The sequence below is a fragment of the Carcharhinus amblyrhynchos genome, chromosome 20 (genome assembly GCF_965287045.1).
Source record: "Carcharhinus amblyrhynchos chromosome 20, sCarAmb.v2.hapA, whole genome shotgun sequence".
Lineage (NCBI taxonomy): Eukaryota > Metazoa > Chordata > Chondrichthyes > Carcharhiniformes > Carcharhinidae > Carcharhinus > Carcharhinus amblyrhynchos.
In genome coordinates, this window is record NC_137343.1 from 15527611 (window position 1) to 15551479 (window position 23869).

General features: G+C 42.3%; 1 protein-coding gene across 6 annotated transcripts in view; it reads left to right on the forward strand.

The window, feature by feature from the left end:
* LOC145355779 (transmembrane protein 248-like) overlaps positions 1–23869 on the forward strand; it is a 39771-nt gene continuing 15902 nt past the window's right edge. Inside the window, exons 1-4 of one of the 6 annotated variants that reach the window (XM_080208145.1) lie at positions 117–418; positions 510–690; positions 21059–21190; positions 21381–21523. The gene's annotated coding sequence lies outside the window, so the exon portion shown is untranslated. Of the gene's footprint in view, positions 58–116; positions 419–509; positions 691–12836; positions 13034–18615; positions 18788–21058; positions 21191–21380; positions 21524–23869 lie in introns of those variants that run through there. The other 5 variants (XM_080208140.1, XM_080208141.1, XM_080208139.1 and 2 more) reach the window with 5 other exon arrangements.

Sequence of the window (23869 nt, forward strand, 5' to 3'; positions counted from 1 at the left end):
GTGGCGTGACGTAAACCTTGGCGGTGACTTCCGGCTGCTTTGATGGCGCAGCGGGAGGTGAGTGATATGGCGGTCAGGGAAGGAGGGTGACAGTAGTTGGAGGTCGGCGGGTGTTTTTTGACTCTACTGAAGGGAACGGGTACAGATTCAGACCCGGAGTTGAAAGTCCCGCTGTTAGAATTTGAACTGTTCAGATCTGTTACGAAGGGAACGTTTATTTGGACGCAAAATTTAGCGATTATGGTGTTTAAACACCCGAAGCGAATCCTTATTCCTCCTCACACTGTCCCAGATCCAAGCTTCTTCCAAGTCTGCCACCTCAAAACAAAGTAAGAAGTCTCATAACACCAGGTTAAAGTCCAAAAGGTTTACTTGGTAGCAAACGCCACTAGCTGTCGGACGGCTGCCCCTTCGTCAGGTAAAAAGTCTCTCAACACCAGCTTAAAGTCCAACAGGTTTATTTGGTAGCAAATAATTTCTTATTTGACTTCTTACTGTGTTTATCCCAGTCCACCGCCGGCATCTCCACATCACGACCTCAAAAAAAACCCACCGTCTGCTTCTCCCACACTTTTTGTTTGGCTCTGACTCCCAACCTTCTCGAGCTCCATCGAACTTTCCACTACAGTCAGTGCATCTCCAATGACTTCTCCCTACCGTCCTGTCTTTTGAGGTACTCCAAGAGCAAAGGTTCGGAGACTTTATTAATTGCATGCCATCTTCTGTTCCCACACCGGCACGGAAGTTTAATATTTTAACTTTGTTAAAGCCCAAGCTTTGCACAAGGTGTACAAATTAAAATACACATGCTTAATTTGAACAATATCTGAGGAGCGCTGCTTGCCATTATTGTGATGGATGAGATTGTATGTTGAAGCATTTATGCATAGTGTCTTCAGTGATGGATGATGGTTTGAGCTGTAAATTGGTTCATGTGGATGCTGGCAATACTTTGATTTCATTCCAGAAAGTGTCAAATTCCACACAGATAAATTGCAGCAAATAGTACCAAATCCTTGATTGCCCTGTCTTGACAATTCAGGAAATATTGCTCTTGGAACCAAAATTTCAGTCAAATGTTTCTGTTGGAAGAATGTTCCCACCTGCAGTAGCTCGTGAGCCCTGTTCCATTTTAAAAACTGCATGACTGCAAACTAGGAGGGAAAAGTTAGCTGTGTCCAGGACAAATTTCTGGATGTGTGGGTACTGCAGAAAAAAGAGTGAATGCGTAGTGAACCCAACAGTTTCTGTTTCACTGGGTAGAGAACAGATAGGTCCTGTCAGTTTCATTTAAATTAAGGACGACAGACCTGTCAGTTTCACCAAAATCTATTGTCAATAATTATGACACCCTTTCTAATTCTGTTCATTCTTTCCTATCTAATATTTCTCAAAATATTTTCAGATGCTGCAAAGTTCAAAAATTAGGAGAATTTTTTTCCCCCAGAAGCAGTCAGCTTTAGTACATGCTGTTCTCAACATTGGATAATATTTTGTCTTGTAATCACTGTACCTGCAAATGATATGTCTACTTTTTGAAACAAACTTTTTTGTTTCTCCAAATGAATTACTTTCAATGCAGCCTCCTATACTTGATGTCCACCACTTCTAAAAATAATGTGTATGCAGTTACTTGGAGGAAGTAAAATATTTAAAGTATTCATGTTTTCGATTAAAATATTTAATATTTTAATGACACTTTGTGTCTTAGTCAAGTTATGCGTTTCACATTTAAATCCTGATTGCTGCATACTTAAATTAACTTTACAAAGACACTTGATTAGTCAGCGTGTGAAGTTGATGAACAATAAAATTATTTTTCAAAGCATAAATACTTCTGAAAAACACAGTATAAAAGTCAAAACTAGCACGTTAAAAGATCAGAGAAGGACACTATAAAGGAGGAAAAAATCTTATGCAACAACAAACAAAAACTTTTTTTAACAACGTAAGGAAATCACAGGACTATTGTAATTCTTGTAATGTCTGGTCAGTAGTGACCTTGGTAATATTCTTAATTACAAGTTGTCTTTAATTTAGAACAACAGCATCTAAACAAAGCAAATAATAGCTCAACTTACAAAAAGTTTACACCCAATCAAATGCAAACTGAATGACTCTTTTATTTAGCTGCCTACAGTATTATCAATGCAGCTCCTAATTTGTTGCAACAAGTTACAGTGAAATGGGAGGAAACAGACAAGACAGGGAGTATGAGCCAAGGTGATACTGAAGATTTATCTAATAGACAATTTCTCCTGTGTACCATTCCTCCCCAACCCCCCTGAAATGCCAGTACAAGAGTACTGTGTTATATCAGCGCAAGTTGCACAGTTGATAAAAAAATTCACATTTTTCCTCCTTTGTTTACAAGTGCATTATTATTGCATAATTGCACATAATTTCAGTATAGTAGAAATATGACATTCACCAAATTTATTTGGAAAAGTTATATAATCCTGCTAAATACGTTTTTGTTTGGAAAAACAGTGCTGTCTTAAAGAACAGGCATCATAGGTCGAACTGGAGGATTTTCCTCCTTTGGATGTTGAAGATGTAACTTTGTATTGCCAAAATCTCATCACTTCTCGTATCATTATGAAATGACATAATCAAAGTTCTTTGGCATTGTGATGTTCAATCGTAGAATTGTTACAGCACAGAGGGAGGCTATATGTTTCTTCATGTAGATATGCAAGATCAACTTTGCTAGTCTCAGTCCCCTGCCCTTTCTCAATAGCCCTGTGACTTCTGGTTTCCCACACTCCAAAGATGAGCAGCTAAGGGTTGATTAGCCATGCTAAATTGACGTTTAGTGTCAAAGGGATTAGCAGGGTAAATTCATGGGGTTATTGGGAGAGGGCCTGAGTGGGATTGTGGTTGGTATAGGCTCAGTGTGCCAAATAGCCTCCACCTGCACTGTAGGGATTCTGTGATTCTTTTTCCAATTTTCCCTCTTGAAAGCCATGATTGAATCTGCCTATACCACACTGCATTCCAAACCCTAATCATTCCATTTGTTAAAAACATTCTGACATGTCACCTTTGAATCTTCTGTCTTTCACCTGAAATCAGTGTCCTCTGGTTCTTGACACTTCTACTAAAGAGAGCAGTTTGAATTTCAATGCCTCTATAAAATGCCTTCTCAGCCTTCTCGAAGGAGAGTAGCCCCAACCTCTCCAATCTAACTTCTAACTGAAGTTGCTAATCCCCTGGAACCATTCTCATAAATCTCTGCACCATCTTTAATTCTTCCTGAAGTGTGGTGCTTAGAATCAGTCACAATATTTCAGCTGAGGCTGACCCATTATTTAATAAAGGTTCACCTTGCTTTTGTATGGAATGCCTCTCTTTTTAAGGCCAAGAATCCCAAATACTTTATTAAGCACTTACCCACCCTGCCCTGCCACTTTCAGCAATTTGTGCAGATACATCCTCTACTCTTGTAGCCCTTTTAGAATTGAATCCTTTTTTATTGCGCCGCCTCATTCTCCCTAGTGTATCATTTCACACTTCTCTGTGTTACATTTAATCTGCTACATGTCTGCCCATTCCATCAGCCTGTCTTCTTGAAGTCTTTTGCAAAGCTTCTCAAATTCACAATGTGATCATATTTTAGGTGATCAGCAAATTTTGAAATTGTGCCCTGCACATCTAAATCTATGTGTCATTAATAAAGAACTGCAGTGATCCTGGTACAAACCCCTGGACAGCCTTATTGTATGCCTCCTTCCAGTCTAATAAACAACCATTCACTACTGCTCATGATTTCCTGTCACTCAATTCAGTTTTGTTTCTGTGCTGCCACACTCTGTTTTATTCCATGGGCTTTGAACTTTGCTGACAAACATGTTATGGGGCACTGCATTGAATGACTTTTGGAAGTATTTGTACCCATATCAGCTGCATTGCGTCCATTAACTCTACCTCTTACCTCATTTAAAGACTCAATTAGTTAAACATAATTTGTTTTTAATAGACCTGTGCTGCCTCCTTTAATTAATCCACACCTGTACCAGTAATTTGTTAGTTTTGTTCTGGGTTATGATTTCTAAATGTTTTTCCAGCGCCTAGATTAAACTAACTGGCTTGTAGCTGATGGGCTACCGTTGCATCATTTTTTGGGCAAGGATGTAATATTTACATTTTGTCTGTCCCTTGGCATACTCCCATAATATAAGGAGGACAGGAAGATTACGACTAATGCCTTTGCAATTTCAGTCCTCATATTCACGTTCCTCTGTATCCTAGGATACATCTGATCTGATCCTGTTGACTTGTACGTTTTAAATACAGTCAGCCATTCTAATGCCTATTTGTAACAATCTTTAGCCTATCTAAATCGCTGTCATACTTCCTTTCTTCTCTATTACTTGGGCATCTTCTCTCTTTGCAAAGACAAATGCAAAGTAGTAATTTAGTACCTCAACTTTGCTTCTGCCTCTGTGCATGAATTTCCTTTTAAATCTTTAGACATTTAGTTGATGTAGAACAGTTGTTGTAGTAGGGTGTATCTCACTTAAGGCATCACAATAGAAGCAAACCAGCATAAATCTCCACCTGGTTTATTGTGAGGTAATTTCATACAAAGCAAAGTAAAGTGCATGTAAAATCTATGTATAGCTTTAGTTCGTACTAATTTCATAGATTAATAGTTATATGGTGTGAGTTTGATCAGGAATCGGTTAATCAGCCAGAAATGATTTCCTAGATCCCAATCCAGAATTCTCTGTGCTATGTCATTAGTTTTGATCTTGTTGTGAAGTGGACTTTGGGTAGGCTGGTTGGCTAGTTGGCAAAATTTGAATGTTAAAGCAAGTATCACCAGGGCAACTCTTGTAATAAAATCACTCACTAACAGCAGCCACATCAGATCCAATGCTGCAACCAGATGCTCTCCTGTCCAAGTTCAAGGATGGTTAGAAATTTTGGCTTAACCAGAAATGGGGTAGAACATGCACATTCGGTGTCAGGATGAAGCTGCAGGCAATTCCAGCAGAACTACGTAACTTGGAGATCCAGTTGGGAGGCCTGAGGTTAGTAACCAGGTGAATCCAACTGGTTGTGGTTTTCTGCAGTGGGACTGTTCTTCAGTACTCATTGTCCAGGCTTTTACGTGAAGAATGAGCACTCTAGAAGCAAGTCCTGGGAGTTTCAGACTTGCTGTGGCTGAAGTGAGAAAATTGGAGGAAAACTGGAGAAGGAAATGAAATTATTTCAGCAATTTTGCTTCTGTTTAAAATCACCAATTTGACGCAACCTTTTCTTTCTGTCTGTCATCTTTCACAGTTGTACTAGTGTTTAATGCAATCTTTCATTCATCAGACATTTGTCACACCTGAGCCAATTAGAGCATAGAACATTACAGCGCAGTACAGGCCCTTCGGTCCTCGATGTTGCGCCGACCTGTGAAACAAATCTAAAGCCCATCTAACCTACACTATTCCAATATTATCCACAAGTTTATCCAATGGCCCTTAATGTTGACGAGTCTAGTACTATTGCAGGAAGGGCATTTCACGCCCTTCCTACTTTCTGAGTAAAGAACCTACCTCTGATATCTGTCCTATATCTATCACCCCTCAATTGAAAGCTATGTCCCCTCATACTAGCCATCACCATCTGAGGAAAAAGGTTCACGCTGTCGACCCTATCTAATCTTCTGATCATCTTGCATGCCTCTATTAAGTCACCTCTTAACCTTCTTCTCTCTAATGAAAACAGCCTCAAGTCCGTAAGACCTTCCCACTATACCAGGCAACATCCTAGTAAATCTGTACACCCTTTCGAATGCTTCCACGTCCATAGCGAGGGGGATTGAATATAAAAGTAGGGAGGTCTTGCTGCAGCTGTATAGGGCATTGGTGAGGCTGCAGCTGGAGTACTGTGTGCAGTTTTGGGCGCCGTACCTGCGCAAAGATATTTTGGCCTTGGAGGGAGTGCAGAGGAGGTTTACTAGGCTGATACTGGAGTTGAGGGGGTTGAGCTATGAGGAGAGGCTGAATAAACTAGGCTTGTACTCGTTAGAGTTTAGAAGAATGAGGGGAGATCTCATTGAGACATATAAGATGATGAATGGGATGGACAGGATAGAGGTGGAAAGACTCTTCCCGCTCAAAAAAGACAGTAGGACTAGGGGGCACAGCCTCAAGATAAAGGGGGGGCGGTTTAGAACGGAGTTGAGGAGGAACTTCTTCACTCAAAGGGTGGTGAATCTCTGGAATTCTCTGCCTGTTGAAGTGGTGGAGGCTGCCTCGCTAAATATTTTTAAGATGTGGGTTGATGGGTTTTTGATAAGAGAGAGGATTAAGGGTTATGGGGAGAGGGCGGGAAAGTGGAACTGAGCCACGACAGATCAGCCATGATCTTATTGAATGGCGGGGCAGGCTCGAAGGGCTAGATGGCCTACTCCTGCTCCTATTTCTTATGTTCTTAAGTAATGCAGCGACCAGAACTGTACGCAATACTCCAAGTGCGGGCGCACCAGAGTTTTATACAGCTACAACATAACATCATGACTCCGAAACTCAATCCATCTACCAATAAAAGCTAACACACACACGCCTTCTTAACAACCCTATCAACCTGGGTGCCAACTTTCAGGGATCTATGCACATAGACACTGAGATCTCTCTGCTCATCTACACTACCAAGTATCTTACCATTAGCCCAGTACTCTGTATTGCTGTTACTCCTTACAAAGTGAGTCACTTCACACTTTTCCACATCAGCCACTTCAGATCAGCCATGATCTTATTGAATGGCGGGGCAGGCTCGAAGGCCTACTCCTGCTCCTACTTCTTATGTTCTTATGCATTAAACTCCATTTGCCACCTTTCAGCCCAGCTCTGCAGCTTATCTATGTCCTTCTGTAACCCGCAACATCCTTCCACGCTGTCCACAACTCTACCGACTTTACTAACGCAAATTTACTAACCCATCCTTCTATGCCCTCATCTAGGTCATTTATAAAAATGACAAACAGCAGTGGCCCCAGAACAGATCCTTGCTGTACACCACTACTAACTGAACTCCAGGATGAACAGTTCCCATCAACCACTACTCTCTGTCGCCTTTCAGCTAACCAATTTCTGATCCAAACCGCAAAATCACCCTCAATCCCATGCCTCCGCATTTTCTGCAATAGCTTACCATGGGGAACCTTATCAAATGCTTTACTGAAATCCATATACACCACATCAACTGTTTTACCCTCATCCACCTCTTTGGTCACCTTCTCAAAGAACTCAGTAAGGTTTGTGAGGCACGACCTACCCTTCACAAAACCGTGTTGACTATCCCTAATCAAATTGTTTTTTCTAAATGATTATAAATCCTATCTCTTATAATTCTTTCCAAAATTTTTCCCACAACAGAAGTAAGGCTCACTGGTCTATAAATTACCAGGGTTGTCTCCACTCCCCTTCTTGAACAAGGAGACAACATTTGCTATCATCCAGTCTTCTGGCATTATTCCTGTAGACAATGAATCCATAAAGATCAAAGCCGAAGGTTCTGCAATCTCCTCCCTAGCTTCTCAGAAAATCCTAGGATAAATCCCATCCAGTCCAGGGGACTTAGCAATTCTGGAAAGTGTGAAAATAGATAACACCACCTCCTTATGAACCTCAATTCCGTCTAGTCTAATAGTCTGTACGTCAGTAATCTCTTCGACAACATTGTCTTTTTCCTGTGTGAATATTGACGAAAAATATTCATTTAGCACCTCTCCTATCTCTTTGGACGCACACAACTTCCCACTACTGTCTTGACTGGCCCTAATCTTACCCTAGTCATTCTTTTATTCCTGACATACCTATAGAAAGCTTTAGGGTTTTCCTTAATCCTACCTGCCCAAGACTTCTCATGTCTCCTCCTGGCTCTTCTTAGATCTCTCTTTAGGTCCTTCCTGGTTAACTTGTAACTCTCAAGCACCCTAACTGAGCCTTCACCTCTCATCTTTACATAAATCTCCTTCTTTCTCTTCACAACTTTCTCTTCATTCAACTTCTTTAGTAAACCACGGTTCCCTTGCTCGACAGCTTCCTCCCTGTCTGACAGGTACATACTTCTCAAGGACACACAGTAGTTGTTCCTTGAACAAGCTCCACATTTCAATTGTGCCCATCCCATGCAGATTTCTTCCCCATCCTAAATCTTGCCTAATCGTATCATAATTTTCTTTCCCCCAGCTATAACTTTTGCCCTGCGGTATATACCTATCCCTTTCTGTCGCTAAAGTAAACGTAACCGAATTGTGGTCACTATCATCAAAGTGCTCACCTACCTCCAAATCTAACACCTGGCCTGGTTCATTACCCAGTACCAAATCCAGTGCGGCCTCGGCTCTTGTTGGTCAATCTACATACTGTGTCAGGAAACCCTCCTGCACACATTAAACAAAAACTGACCCATCTAAAGTACTCGAACATTTCCAGTCAATATTTGTAAAGTTAAAGTCTCCCATAACAACTACCCTGTTACTTTCGTTCCTAGTAAGAAGTCTCACAACACCAGGTTAAAGTCCAACCAATTTATTTGATAGTAAACTCTCAAGCTTTCAGGGTTTGCCCCTTTGTCAGGTGAAAGGCAACTTTAATCTGGTGTTGTGAGACTTCTTACTGTGTTTACCCAAGTCCAACGCTGGCATCTCCATATCATGACAACTTTCGCTCCTATCCAGAATCATCTTTGCAATCCTTTTCTCTACATCTCTGGAACTTTTTGGAGACCTATAGAAAACTCCCAACAGGGTGACGTCTCCTTCCCTGTTTCTAACCCCAGCCTGTACTACCTCAAAAGACGAGTCCTCATCAAACGTCCCTTCTGCCAACGTAATACTGTCCTTGACTAACAATGCCACACCTTCTGCTCTTTTACCGCCTTCTCTGATCTTACTGAAACATCTAAACCCTAGAACCTGCACAACCATTCCTGTCTCTGCTCAATCCATGTTTCCTAAATGGCCACAATGTCGAAGTCTCAGGTACCAACCATGCTGCAAATTCACCCACCTTATTCTGGATGCTCCTGGCGTTCAAGTAGACACGCTTCAAACCACCTTCATGCCAGCCGGTACACTCCTGCGACCTTGAAACCTTATTCATGACCTCGCTGCTCACATCATCCTGTACACTGGAGCAACAATCCAGATTCCCATCCCCTTGCTGAATTAGTTTAAACCGTCCCAAAGAGCATTAGCAAATTTACCCCCCAAGATATTGGTATCCCTTTAGTCCCGTTTGTAAAGGTCCCACCTACCCCAGAATGAGCCCCAATTATCCAGGTATCTGAATCCTTCCTTCCTACACCATTTCTGTAACCACGTTTTCAATTGCTCTCTCTCCCTATTCCTCTCCTCGCTAGCACATGGCACAGGCAACAAACCATACATAACAACAGTTTGTTTTCGCTGTAAGCTTCCACACTAATTCCCTGAATTTCTGCTTTACATCCCCATCCCTTTTCCTACCTATGTACATAAGAACATAAGAACATAAGAAATAGGAGCAGGAGTAGGCCATCTAGCCCTTCGAGCCTGCCCCGCCATTCAATAAGATCATGGCTGATCTGTTGTGGCTCAGTTCCACTTTCCCGCCCTCTCCCCATAACCCTTAATCCCCTCTCTTATCAAAAACCCATCAACCCGCTTCTTAAAAATATTTAGCGAGGCAGCCTCCACCACTTCAACGGGCAGAGAATTCCAGAGATTCACCACCCTTTGAGTGAAGAAGTTCCTCCTCAACTCCGTTCTAAACCGCCTCCCCTTTATCTTGAGGCTGTGCCCCCTAGTCCTACTGTCTTTTTTGAGCGGGAAGAGTCTCTCCACCTCTATCCTATCCATCCCATTCATCATCTTATACGTCTCAATGAGATCTCCCCTCATTCTTCTAAACTCTAACGAGTACAAGCCTAGTTTATTCAGCCTCTCCTCATAGCTCAATCCCCTCAACTCCGGCATCAGCCTAGTAAACCTCCTCTGCACTCCCTCCAGGGCCAAAATATCCTTGCGCAGGTGCGGCGCCCAAAACTGCACACAGTACTCCAGCTGCGGCCTCACCAATGCCCTATACAGCTGCAGCATATGCCCTATACAGCTGTCATTGGTACCTATGTGGACAACAACTTGGGGCCTGTCTCCTCTTTTAAGGATCTTGAAAACACGATCTGTGACATCACAGATCCTGGCACATGGGAAACAACACACCAACCACAAGTCTTTCTCGTTCCCACAGAGAGAATCTCCTATCTGTCCCCCTAACTATGGAGTCCCCAATAACTAATGCTCTACTCCTTCCTCTCTTTCCTTTCTGAGCAACACAGACAGACTCTGTGTGAGAGACCTGTACCCCATGGCTTACGCCTGATAAGTCATCCTCCCAACAGTATCCAAAACAGTATACTTGTTATACCGAGGAGCGGCCACAGGAATGGCTGCACTGACTGCTTCTTACCCCTTCCAACAGTCACCTAAGTATCCTCATTCCTAGGAGTATGAACCTCCCTGTAGCTTTTATCTATTACTATCTTCTGAATGATTATGTGAATATCTGATAAGTGAAGCTGGACAATAACTTGTTAAATGATGTACTGAGGACTAGGAAGGGATTTTTGTGGTGCTCAGCAAATAGACACAAATAATAGCTAAAATTTCTCTGTGATGGTGCAAAGTAGACACTCGTAAGTGGAACAACTTATTGAGATGGGAAAATCATACATAAAGGCACTTCTTACAATGAACGTAGTCACATTGCCAAAGCTGAATGTGAAGGCCAGCTTGGGAAGTCTCGATTGAAAATTCAAGATCCCCGAGTGTTTCAGATGTATCCAGAATCCACAATTTAATATGTGGATGCCTATGCTGAGCAAAAGCAGACCTTACTATAGTCAGCACAGAATCATAGAATTCCTATAGTGCAGAAGGAGACCATTCAGCCCCTTGAGACTGCACTGACCCCTGGTACTGTGAGGCAGCAATGTTAGCCACTGTGCCACCCCTAAGAATTATATTCTGGCTGTCTTCAAAATTGAAGGACCAGCAATGATACAATCTTAAAATTTTGATTTGATTTATTATTGTCACATGTATTAACATTCAGTGAAAAGGATTGTTTCTTGCCTGCTATATAGACAAAACATACCATTCATAGAGAAGGAAACGAGAGAGTGCAGAATGTAGAAATGCAGTCATAGCTAGGGAGTAGAGAACGATCAACTTAATGCAAGGTAAGTCCATTCAAAAGTCTGACAACAGCAGGGAAGAGGCTGTTCTTGAGTCAATTGGTATGTAACTGCAGATTTTTGTATCTTTTTCCCGAAGGTAGAAGAGAGAATGTCCAGGGTGTGTGGGGTGCTTAATTATGCTGGCTGCTTTGCTGAAGCAGCGGGAAGTGTAGACAGAGTCAATGGATGGGAGACTGGTTTGCGTGATGGATTGGGCTACATTCATGACCTTTTGTAGTTCCTTACAAGCTTGGGCAGTTTAGGAGCCATACCAAGCTGTGATACAACCAGAAAGAATGCTTTCTATGGTGCATCTATAAAAGCTGGTGAGACTTGTAGCTGACATGCCAATTTTCCTTACTCTTCTGAGAAAGTAGAGGCATTGGCGGGCTTTCTTAAGTATAGTGTCAGTATGTGGGGACTAGGACACCTAATCTGGTGATCTGGACACCTAAAAACTTGAAGCTCTCGACCCTTTCTACTTCATCCCACGTTCTCCTTTACACTTCCTGAAGTCAATGACAATCCCCTTTGTTGACATTGAGGGAGAGATTATTATTGCTGCACCAGTTCACCAGATTCTCTATCTCGTTCCTGTACTCTGTCTCATCATTGCTTGAGATCTGACCCACTACAGTGGTGTCGTCAGCAAAGTTGAAAATCAAATTTGAGGGAAATTTGACCACAAGAATGGCCTTGAGATATCCTAGTGAAGTTGTTAATCTCAAAATAGGAGGAGGCAAATAGTTGTCAACCTACAGAAACCTCCACAGTAATTAACCTCTAATTGACCTTGAAACCAATTAACATTATTTGTTCCCACATGGAGTGACTGAGATTTAGTCTAGTTATACCATGCTCTAAACTATGCCACAGGGAATTAGTTACTTAAAGAAATAAATGTATGGGAACTGAAAAGGACAGATGAGTATTTTTTATTCCAGAGATCTCCAGGGCTGTTGGATTTTTTTAGCACACCAGGCCGAGAGATTCAAGCCCCAGCCAATCCATGATGCATTTCCCAGCACTGGATTCCCAGCACCATTATCTCTGTGCCAGAAATAGGCTTGGAGCTGCATAATTTGTGCACATGATAATTTCCATATATTTTAAATGCTATTAGTGGGCCCAGGACTGAAGTCTCACTTGCGAGGATCTGGCAGCCCACCCTCGTTGGAATGAAGCAGGGGCAATCAGGGGTCTCTCCCTCAAAGGGTCAGGCACTGGGAGAGTGCCACCTGGGCATTGCCACCATGACAGTGCCAGCCCCTTGGCACTGCCCAAAGGGCAAATTGCCAATACCCAGGGAGCACCTTAGCACTGCCCATTGGGCATGGGGTGGTGCCAAGAGGGTGAGGCCTAATGAGGTGGGGGCATGGCCTCTGAGAGTGATTGGTGGGGATAGGTGGTCCTGCTGCCACTCTGCACTTGGACTGAGTGGCAGAGAGAGGGAGGGAGGCCAGAAATTGGAGCTGGCCATCAGCTGGGGGGGTGGGGGGGGGGGGTCACTATGCATGCGTCAATCTCAACACTGATAGATCAGCTCATACACAGTGGCCTGCTCAGCACTATGCTGCCAGCCTCTCCAGCGGGAAGAGACCCTGCCCACATTTTTTCAGCATGATTCATGCTGGTGCACTAAGCGATGCACAGAGTGTGGGAGATTTTTCACTGATCTCCCACGGAAAAAAACGGCATGATTTACTCCAGCTTTCACGCAAATCCAACACCTAGAATTTTTTTTGGGAGAATCGCTCCCCCCAAGTCTTGAGATATGCTAGTATAATTTGAATGTCGTAGGGTCTTTAGGGTAAGTAGATTATCAACCTTAAGCACAGCTATACTTCACAGTTCAATAATATTTTGTGCTCCTATGAATGTTTTGCCTCATTTAAAATTCTCATCAATATTTTCAAACTGCTCTCTACCTCTGCAATCTCTTTGGCTCTACAGCCCCCCAATTTGGCTTCATGATTATCTCTGATTTTAATTGCTCCGACGGCCGTATACTCTGCAATTCCAACCCTCCGCCTGTCTTCCTTCTCTCTGCCTCTCTCTGTCATGTTGCTACATTGAAGGCGCTATATATACACAAGTTGTTGCTGTCATGATTTGACATTAAATTGACTGTGGTGAAACAGGTGATGTTTTCTTGTGCCTCATGTCAAAGTGCACCGTTGCATAAAGTCAACAAAGCTTTATTTTGTTCTAATCCATGCTGTGCCTGTCTGACTTGGAACCACTGAATCTTTATGCTGCAACTTTTTTTGATTGAAGATGTTGAATATTTGTGTACATTTTTAAACAAATATTAAGTACAAAATTAAATAGTTCTTTTGCCTGTAACTTAACATGCCTCATAGTAATCAGTCCGTGGAATAATTCTGTGATTATGTGGCTATTTTATTATGCAAATTATATTTTATGTTTCTTCAAGTTCTGCACAGTTTTCTCCTTTCTGAAGACTTATGCTGGATCAGGTTTGAACATCTATTCTGGATCTCAATTTTCAAATGTGAGGCTAAACATTTTAGCAAGTTATAAAGTAATGAGAAACATCACAGACCAATCCCCTTTTAGTTGGTGTCAGTATAAACATAGGAATCCAGAGTGAGGTATCTAGCTGACGTTGTAGCCCTTACCCAGCTGAGAACAGCTAACCCAGAACTGTCAAGAAATTATCTTGGATATTTCAATTTCCCTTCTGGACACTAGTGCCCATTGAGCATATGCAAGCAGCTAAGGATAATCAGATTGTAGTGTTTTTCAGGTAAATTGATCATCAATCATGCGTGCAGCTATAATTAAGAATTTAATCCATTTATTATTGTATTCAAATAAATTTAGTTCCAGTGGGACTCATGCTGTGTGGAATCTCTGCACAATTCTCAGTGATCCCACCTGCACCGGGGAGGAGGGGGCTGTTGAGAGCACAGCTGGTGTATTCCAGTTGGCTGCAGGTTTTGAAAGCTTTTTTTATTTGTGTCACAAGTCAGCTTACATTAACACTGCCATGTTACTGTGAAAATCCCTTAGTCGCCACAGTCTGGGGCCTGTTCGGGTACACTGAGGGAGAATTTGGCATGGCCAATGCACCTAACCAGCATGTCTTTAGGAGTGTGGGAGGAAACTGGAACACCCAGAGAAAACCCACGCAGACACAGGGAGAATGTGCAGACTCTGCACAGATAGTGACCCAGGTCCCTGAGCTGTGAGGCAACAATGCTAACCACTATGCCACCCTTGCTAGTGTAATTCATTTTTATATTGCACTTAACAGGTTTGGTCCTCTTGCTTGTCCCACCTCCACTGGGGAAAAAGCCTCCATTCCCTTTCTTTTGCCCCTCATGAAAATATGCCTGAAATTCAGAATTTGATATGTGGAGGTTTGCATGAATTTGGGTTTGAGCAATCTGTAAGAGGTCTTAGTATGATTGCTTTAATGTGTCAGTGGTAACAGATTCGTACCTTAGAAAATTATAAAAAGAAAATAAGGGGCAATGGAGGAACAATTTGCTCTTAAGACTTTATTATTATCTATCTTAAAATGTCTGCAAAAAGGATGTAAGAATTGCTCACCTAGTGTCCTGCGCTGATATTTGTGTAGCATCTCTTGTTCCTGCAATTGTACTAAAGTGTATGAAGTTCAAGATTTCACAAGGTACAAATGTTATTTCCTCCATAGTTGAGGATAAGAGGTAAACCTTTTAGAACTGAGATGAAGAGAAATTTCTTCACCCAGTGGGTGGTGAATGTGTAGAATTCACGACCAAAAAAAGTAGTTGAGGCCAAAACATTGTCTGATTTCAAGAAGAAATTGGTATAGCTCTTAGGGCTAAAGGGATCAAGGATATAGGAGGAAGGGGGGAATCAGGGTATTGAATTTGATAATCAGCCATAATCAAGATGAATGGCAGAGCAGACTTGAAGGGTTGAATGATTTATTCCTGCTTCTAGTTTCTACCTTTCTATAATGGAAACCAGGTTAATGTTATTTCATAATTCTTCCATAAATAATGAGTTAGGCAGAAAAGCTGTTGAAGATCCATTGCAACTAGATCTGGTGATTTATAACAGCTTTTATATTAAGTTTAGGCCAAATGGCTGCCTCCTGTGCTATAACAATTCTGTATTCTACATGATACTACTGCCAATTTGTAACACGTTTGGAGCTGATGAAAATTCCAACTAAATTAGGGAGGTTCCTGGTTGATGGCTTTAATGACATGTTTCCAAGGTTTAGTTTGGGATTGCTGCTGGTTTGCATTGTGAACTGGTGTTAGTCTGCGATGGTACCTCACAATCGAGATAACATAATAAGAACATAAGAAATAGGAGCAGGAGTAGGCCATCTAGCCCTTCGAGCCTGCCCTGCCATTCAATAAGATCATGGCTGATTTGTCGTGGCTCAGTTCCACATTCCTGCCCTCTCCCCATAACCCTTAATCCCCTCGCTTATCAAAAACCCATCAACCCGCTTCTTAAAAATATTTAGCGAGGCAGCCTCCACCACTTCAACGGGCAGAGAATTCCAGAGATTCACCACCCTTTGAGTGAAGAAGTTCCTCCTCAACTCCGTTCTAAATCGCCCCCCCTTTATCTTGAGGCTGTGCCCCCTAGTCCTATTATCGTTTCTAAGCGGGAAGAGTCTCTCCACCTCTATCCTATCCATCCCATTCATCATCTTATATGTCTCAATGAGATCTCCCCTCATTCTTCTAAACTCTAACAAGTACAAGCCTAGTTTGTTCAGCCTCTCCTCATAGCTCAAGCCCCTCAACTCCGGTATCAGCCTAGTAAACCTCCTCTGCACTCCCTCCAAGGCCAAAATATCCTTGCGTAAGTGCGGCGACCAAAACCGCACACAGTACTCCAGCTGCAGCCTCACCAATGCCCTATACAGCTGCAGCAAGACCTCCCTACTTTTATATTCAATCCCCCTCGCTATGAAGGCCAGCATCCCATTCGCATTCCTGACCACCTGCTGCACCTGCAGGCTGGGTTTTTGTGACTCATGCACAAGGACCCCGAGGTCCCTCTGCACCGTCGCCTGCTGCAGTTTTTCGCCATGTAAGTAATAGTCCTTCCTACCATTATTCCTACCAAAGTGGACCACCTCGCATTTGCCAACATTAAATTCCATTTGCCAGTTCCTGGCCCATTCACCCAGGCTATCTAGATCCTTCTGCAGACTCTCCACACCCTCCGCACAATTTGTTGACATCTATCAGGCTTTTTGAACCTTTAGATTACTGAGGAACCCAATCTGTATTCACAGGTTTTTGGGGGGGGCGGGGGGGGGCGGGGCGCATGTTACTGCATGGGGAGTGGCATTCACAACCTTGGGTTGGCCTCCCTCTCCTTCCTCTGCCTCTGCCACGCTGCCTCGTTGTCAAGCCACAAAGCAGCTTGCACCTTGATGGACCAGATAAAGTCATATTGAACGTTCCACAGCTGCTGCCTACCAGTCAGTGGTGTTAATGCCTCCATGCTATGGAGTGACGTTGAGTGTATTTTTATACCTTTCTGTTCTGGCCACCCTTAGAGCGTTGGCCAGTGGAAAGCTAGGAGAAGAGAACTTGGTGAGGGAAGCAGTTTCCAGTCATCCAGATGCAATGGCCCATCCATCGCAGCTGGTTCCTCAGGAGCAGGGTTCCAATGCTGATAAATGCAGTTTGAGGAAGGATGCTGACATTGGTTTGGCAGCTCTCCCATTTGGTCCCCAGGATTTGATGCAAACATTGCTGGTGGAAGCTCTAAAGGATTTTAACATGTTATCAAGAGATGTTCCAGGTTTTGCTGTAGTGAGAGAAGAGTGGTCAACACAATGGCCTTATAAACCAGGACCCTTTCAAAGGTTTGATATCAAAGACACCCATGCATATTTTGCAGAAGGCAACACTGACATAATTGATTCAGTGCTGGACTTCGATGGTAGTCCCTTGGGAGAGATGACTGCTGGGATATGGCAAGTGCTGCACGTGCTGCAGAACCACCTTGGCTCAAGGCCTGAGGTAGGTTGGTGTAGGACCTTTGTCTTGGTGATATTTATAAGTAAACAAAGCCTCTTATTAGAGTGTTGAAGAGGTCAAGCATCCTTTGTATGTCCTGAACAGAGTGGGCCACTATGCAGCAGTCATCTGCACCCTGAAGATAATGGGTGTCCATGGTGGTCGATTTTGTTTTTGCCCAGAAGCAACCAAGATTGAAAAGCTTCCCGTCAGACAAAACTGGATGCTGACACCAGGTGGTATATCACCTCGGATGAAATGGACAATGACAGTCAGTTAACAAGGTGGAGGTGATCTCACAACCTTGTTTAACCTGGTCTGGAGGTGAAAAGTGTCAGTTTCAGATCCTCCACTCAAGATGGTGGATTCAGGTAATAGCACATTCCAGAATCACAGAATTGTTATGGCATGGAAGAAAGCCATTTGGCCTACTGTGTCTGCCTGATTCCCCACAGGAGCATTTTGCCTCGTGCCTAGGGTTGCCAATCCTCCCACAGTGGCCAAGACACTACCAGATTCAATAGCTGCCTCCTGTGGTCAGTGAAAACAATCCTGGAAATTTTAAAATAATGTTTAAAAAATATTGTTTTAAAATTTGTTCCATAATTTGCCATCAGCAACGGGAATGAACTGCAACTCCCATCATGAGGCATTACTCTATGGTAATATCACATTCAGCACAGCGCTGCCCAATTGAATTAAACCAAAAGAAAAGCCAGGGACTCCAGATTAGCTGAGATTTTAGTGGGCTGCGATGTGATTGGTGAGGTTTGAATTTAATTGCAGGATAGGTTGCAAGCAGCAAGTGTTAATTCCACATGCAAAGAGCACAAAATTGGGGGTTCAGATCATTTCATTTCATTAAAAGCAAAGACTGAAAGAGAGAAAAAAATTCTCCAGTTTTAGCAACTTTTAACATCCCTGTCGAAACTATACTGACAGATCTTGTATCAAGCCCCTTAGGAGTGAGTAAAGTTTTCTTTTCCTCTAATCTTTAACCATTATTCACCCTTATTGCAATTTTATCTGGTTTGCCTCCACTTGGTTTGTTTTCCCCTCTTGTGCTCCCTTAAAGCCTACTCCTGCCACTGGTTTTCCATGACTTCATTTTCAGCAATGCCTCCTGGAATAGGTCCAACTAGAGTTGGCAAATCTACTGGTGTCATTCCCCTGCCCTATTCTGTAGTCCTGCACATTCTTCCTTTTCAGGTAACAATGCAATTTCCTCTCGATTGTCTCAATTGAAACTGCCTCCACTACAAATTAGGCAGTGCACTCCTGATAATTATTCACTGCGAGTAAAATTTATTCCTCATGTCACCATTGCTTCTTCTGCCAATCATCTTAAACCTGTGCCCTTTTATTTTCAATCCACATATAGGTCATCTATGTGCGAACCCACAAGAGATGAGTGAGATCCTAAATGAATATTTCTCATCAGTGTTTACTGTTGAGAAAAGCATGAATGTTAGGGAACTTGGGGAAATAAATTGTGATGTCTTGAGTGTACATGTTACAGAGAAGGGGGTATCGGAGGTCTTAAAGTGCATAAGGTAAATAAGTCCCTGGGACCTGATGAAATGTATCCCAGGACATTGTGGGAGGCTAGGGAGGAAATTGCGGGTTCCCTGGTTGGGATATTTGAATCATCGATAGTCACTGGTGAGGTGCTTGAAGATTGGAGAGTGGCAAATGTTGTGCCATTGTTTAAAAAGGGCTGCAGGGAAAAGCCTGGGAACTACAGGCCAGTGAGTCTGTGGCGTGTAAATTGTTGGAAGGTAGTTTGAGAGACAGGATCTACAGACATTTAGAGATGCAAGTATTGATTAGGGACAGTTAGCATGGTTTTGTGAGTGGAAAATCATGTCTCACAAATTTGATTTGAGTTTTTTGAAGGGGTAACCAAGAAGATAGATGAGGGCAGGCAGTTGATGTTGTCTGCATGGATTTTAGCAAGGCCTTTGACAAGGAATTGCATGGTAGGTTGTTGCATAAGGTTACATCTCACGGGATCCAGGGTGAGGTATCTAAATGGATACAAAATTGGCTTCTTGACAGAAGCTAGAGGGTGGTTGTAGAGAATTGTTTTTCAAACTGCAGGCCTGCGACCAGTGGTGTGCCGCAGGGATCAGTGCTGGGTCTACTGTTATTTCTCATTAATATAAATGATTTGGGTGAGAATGTAGGAGGCATGGTTAGTAAGTTTGCAGATGACACTAAGATTGGTGGCATAGTGGTCAGTGAAGAATGCTATCTCCAATTGCAACGGGACCTTGCCGAAAGGCGGATGGAGTTTAGACAAATGCGAGGTGATGCATTTTGGTAGATTGAACCAGGGCAGAACTTACTCAGTTAATCGTAGGGCACTGGGGAGAGTTACAGAACAAAGAGATCTAGGGTTACTTGTTCATAGCTCCTTGAAAGTGGAGTCATAGGTGGACAGAGTGGTGAAGAAGGCATTCGGCATGCTTGGTTTCATCAGTCAGAACATTGAATACACAAATTGGAATGTCTTGTTAAAGTTGTACAAGACATTGGTAAGACCACACTTGGAATACTGTGTGCAATTCTGGTCACCCTATTATAGAAGGGATATTATTAAACTAGAAAGAGTGCTGAAAAGATTGACTAGGATCCTACCGGGACTTGATAGATTGATTATAAGGAGAGGCTAGATAGACTGGGACTTTTTTCTCTGAAGCGTAGGAGGCTGAGGGGTGATCTTATAGAGGTCTATAAAATAATGAGGAGCACAGATCAGCTAGATAGTCAATATCTTTTCCCAAAGGTAGGGAGGCCTAAAACTAGAGGGCATAGGTTTAAAATGAGAGGAAAGAGCTACAAAAAGGTCCAGAGGGGCAATTTTTTCACACAGAAGATGGTGAGTGTCTGGAACAAGCTGCCAGAGCTGGTGGTAGAGGCAGGTACAATTTTATCTTTTAAAAAGCATTTAGATAGTTACATGGGTACGATGGGTATAGAGGGACATGGGCCAAATGTAAGCAATTGGGATTAGCTTTGGGGTTTAAAAAAAGGGCGGCATGGATAAGTTGGGCAAAGGGCCTGTTTCCATGCTGTAAACCTCTATGACTCTAATCCCAACCCTAGTGGGAACACTTTTCCACTGTCCAGACCCTTCATAATTTTAAATATTTCTATCAAATTTTCGCTCAACCTTCTTTTCTCCAAAGAAAAGAGTCCCAACTTTTCCAATCTATCTACTTAACTGAAGTTCCTAATCCTGGGACCATTCTTGTGAATCTTTTCTACAGCCTCAATGATGCCTTCCCATCTTTTCTAAAATATGGCACTATCCAGAACTGGACACACTATTCCATTTGAAACTGAATCAGTTTTCTATACAAGTTTAACATAAACTTAATATAAAAACAACACCTTCATATTTTCCTCCATTTAGATGCTAGGAATGCTGAATGTTGACTATTGGAATCAGAGATATTGTTGGAAATGCATCTCTCCACATTTGAAAGAGAAAGGTTCCAACATTTTCTGTTTTTAATTCAACAAGTCAATTTAGTTTTCTTTAAAGTTAATTGATTTTTTAATGAGTTTCAAAATGAGCATTGGAGTAGCAATAAAATTTGCCATGGTTGTGACATATTTTTTGCTTTGTGGGGTAGCCAACAGTAGTGTCATTACTGAAGATGAAAATCTAATTGAAGATTGAGCAATGTCATAAAGCATTGGACAAAATTTATGTGCTTCAGGTTCTAAGTACTCTGAAATTGGGGTAGTACTGTATTTTAAATTCACTAATACATTTCTTGTGCTTTTCTTTAAAAATTATGTTCTTGCCATTGCAGCAACATTTGGTTGTTGGCCTTTCCTTTGGGAAGATTTCTCGATGTTTGAAAAGGCTGTGCTATATGGTTTAGGTTAAAGCTGATGACAAAACATCCAAGTGTATTGATCTGCAGACCAAACCTTGATATCAGGTTAGTTCATTACTGGTATTGCACAATGTTGTTTTGTATAAGATTTGTGGTTTTTTTGCATATTCCTGGCCAATAAGATTTAACCAGAAAGGTGTGGGAGTAAGTAGTTTTAACAGATGGCCTGGAGGAGGAAGCACTAACAGTGATCTAGAAACAACTGTCCTTGGGCTTTTCTCATTTCCCTTTCCAGAAAGCATCTGGCTTCTCTCAACACCTTCCACATCAACACCAGCTGAAATTGTGAATTAATTGACAAAAGGGATTGAACCTGTGTCCTTCGATGCCACTTCCCTGCCAATTTAGAATTATAATTGTCTCGACAGACTACAGCAGGTATCTTCAAAGTGTTGGCTAGATCATCAAACTTATCAGTTTTCACAGGTCATATTCTGTTGGCTGGCATTAAGGTCACTCAGGAAAGAAACAAGTTTATCTTTTATTTCATTGCATGTATAACTTTTGGTCATTGGATTGTGAGTGTGGGAGAGAGAGAGAGAAAGCCATGCTCCCACGTTAGTTGAATTTAAATTAACTTCCTTTCCTAAACACATGAATACTTTTGAAATGGATATTGCTGGAATGCTTGTAACAAGTATTCATCTTTAGCTGTTCGCTTTATGTCAGGGCAGAAGCGATATTGCAAAATCTTGCTGGATGGAGCTTTAAACGGGCTTGGGCGGAGCAACATAAATGTCGAGCATGAATTAGAAATATAGTGGAATAGAGTCGATGAGGGTAATGTTGTTGATGTGTTGTACATGGACTTTCAAAAGGTATTCAATACAGTGACACACAACAGACATGAGAAAGACGCAAAATAGGCAGAGTAATAGGAAACAGTAATGGTCAATTGACATTTTTTGGGCTGGAGGAAGGTTTGTAGGGGAGTTCTCCGGGGGGGGGGGGGGGGGGGGGTCAGTGTTGAGACCTTGCTTTTCCTGATCGTAGAATCCTACAGTGCAGAAGTACACCAATCAGCCCATTGAGTCTGCACCGACTACAAGCCCACCCAGGCCCTATCCCCATAACCCCATGCATTTATCCTTCACCTGATGAAGGGGCAGCGCTCCAAAAGCTTGTGCTACCAAATAAATCTGTTGGACTTTGTGAGACATCTTACTGTGCCTACCTTAGTCCAATGCTGAGATCTCCACATCATGAGGAGAACTGTGTTGAATTTTGAAAGCACATGTTGGAGCGGGCAGATAGATGGCAGATGAAATTCAATGTGGGGTGTGAGGTGATGTATTTTGGTAGCAAAACATGAACAGACGATCTGAAATAAGGGGGTGCAGGAGCAGAGGGATCTGGGTGTATTTATGCATAGATCATTCAAGGTAGCCAGCAGGTGGAGAAAGCACTTAATAAAGCATATAGTAACCTGGTTTTATTAATAGGGGTGTAGAGTACAACAGCAAGAAAGTTATGTTGAACTTGTACAAGGCACTAGTTAGACCGCACAGGAGTACTGTGAACAGTACTGAGCGCCACACGATAGGAAGGATGTGAGCACATTGAAAAGAGTGCAGGAGATTAACAAGAATGGTTTCAAGGAGAGAACCTTCAGTTAGGAGAATAGATTGAAGAGGTTAGGACTATTCTCCTTGGAAAGAAGAAGGCTAAGAGAAAATTTGATAAAAGTGAACAAAATTGCGAGGGAGCTGGACAAAGTAGATAAAGAAAAACTGTTCCCACTCGTAAAAGGATTAAGGGTGAGAGGGCGCAGATTTAAAGCAATTTGCAAAGGAAGAAAATGTGATGTGAGAGAAACTTTTTCACATAGCGAGTGGTTCAGGTATGGAATGCACTGTCTGAAAGTGTGGCGGAGGCAGGTTCAATTTGCCATTAAAGAGAGCATGAGATTATTATCTGAATAGAAACAATGTGTAAGGGTATAGGGAAAAGGCAGGTGAATGGTGCTAAGTTAAAACTTGGAGAGCCACGATGGACCGAATGGCTTCCTTCTACACCATAATCATTGTGATTATGAACTTTTAAAAATTGTGTAGACTTGATCTGTTGGGAAATTGCGTTAAAAGGAAATAAACTTGAAAGTTTTTGATTTCGTGACATCAGGATTATAATGATGGAATTACATATTAAAATTCTGTTTGATTTAGATATCAGATCATGAAGTGTCTACAGTACAGAAGGTGATCACTCGGCCCATCAAGTCAATCACAATCCCACCCAGGCTCTACTTCCGCTATCCCACATATTCACCCTGCTAATCCCCCTGTCACTAGGGAGAATTTAGCACAGTCAATCAACCTAACCAGCACATCTTTGAACTGTGGGAGGAAACCGGAGCAAATCCACGCAGACATGGGGAGAACGTGCAGACTTCACACAGACGGTGACCTGAGGCCAGAGTTGAGCCCAGGCCCCTGGTGTTGTGAGGCAGCAGTGCTAACCATACAAATTCTGTTTTTACCAAAGATTATTGTATTTTTACAATGGAAATGTCACTGCTTTTGCTGGGAGGGCACAGATTTGGTTTTCAAGTCAGCAGTAGGCTTATCTATGCTTCAGACCCAGCAGCACTGACCCAGTTGCCGTGGGTATAATAACGGTTATGTGGTTTGCAGGGAAGTTGGTCTGATGAGATCTGTTTTGCGGTCAGCTTTTTATTTCCACCATATTATAGCTGAGGCAGTAGTTGTGACTGAGAAGAGCACA